The following is a 1,318-nucleotide window of genomic DNA, read 5'->3' as shown; positions in this document are numbered from 1 at the left end:
CTACCCTCTTAGGCAAGTCTTATGCCTCTGCTATCCATCTCAAACTCAAAGAAGAGAGAAAGTCTTGTATAAAATGTGTTTATCTCTGGGGTCGCTGGTTCTCTCTAGCCTTACCTGCGGGGACGCTCACAATGTTCACAAAAGTTGCGTCCTTGGACGCTCTGTATGTTAAGGGACAGGTGCGTCCTTCTGTAAAAGGCAAAATGCGCGAGTTTCATCTTAAAAAAGTTACTTGTGGTTACTTCTAGAACTTTCTAGAGGTCGGTTTGATGAAATGGATGCGCTCTAGTTGGTTCATGTATCCCTATTAAGGAGGAACTTATCCCATCACAATAAGGGAGCTATCCCACCCAAAGAGGGGGATTATCCCATTGATGGTGAACCTGAATAACCTCTTTACAACTATATTAATAAAGACATTGAGCCAGTGGGAGGGAGGTTGGAGCTATACATTTTCTTTGGGTAATTGCTGCAGGAATTAGGACTCCCATTTAGAACCTTGTGAGGAGAGATTGTCTTTTCTTGTTTCTACTTGGAAGTGGTGTGAGCTTTGTCAAAGTAGAGGAAAACCCTTGATGGACCCTGGGAGGAACTTGCACAACACCAAGGCCAGGTTGTAAGAGTTTCTTTGTTTCGTTATTAATACAAACTGGTTTATTGTTCTCAATAGCTTGTGTTAATGAGTTATTTCATGTGTTCCTTGGTCTGCATGTTGAATATTTATGTTTTATTATATGAATGCAAGTGCTTGGTAATTGTTTGATTGTTTGTGGTTGCATGGATTTGACTTGAAGGAGGAGCTCATCCGGATCGCAAGGACGGACTACAACAACAGCGTTTTGGATATGGTAAGCCTAAACACTTGTAGTTTTCATGTTTTAAAGGTATATTTAGAGTAAGATCACATCATTTTGTCTTGTTTGTCGCTAGAGAGTTTAGACTCTAGGGAGGTCAGTTGTGTCCGCACAAACGACTTTTTCCGCCACGACACGGGGTCTTCAATCTCGTTCGATCTTCACTCTAAGTACAAGTCGATCCATGTGAGAATTGCGCTGAAGTCGAACATGGAAAGACGTCGCTTGATTACCCGCCAATAATGTAAACCGTTAACAAGCGCGAGAGGAATCACCAATAATGACAATGACCCTCAAGGTACTGCAGTACAATTCATGTGGTGTGAATAAAGGAATTTGCGTCGAACACCACGCAAAATCTTCTGGTCGAAGGTCATTGATGTATACCTGTCGCGAGAAGTGAGAAACTTGCCATTGAGGCATGTAAGCTTCAAAGTACTGGGGGGGTTGTTCCTAGATCGACT

This window comes from Pinus tabuliformis, chromosome 9 (genome assembly GCF_031772625.1).
Source record: "Pinus tabuliformis cultivar Carrire ecotype Pingquan chromosome 9, CPIR1, whole genome shotgun sequence".
NCBI classification, from domain to species: domain Eukaryota; kingdom Viridiplantae; phylum Streptophyta; class Pinopsida; order Pinales; family Pinaceae; genus Pinus; species Pinus tabuliformis.
This window is presented reverse-complemented; position numbering follows the sequence as displayed.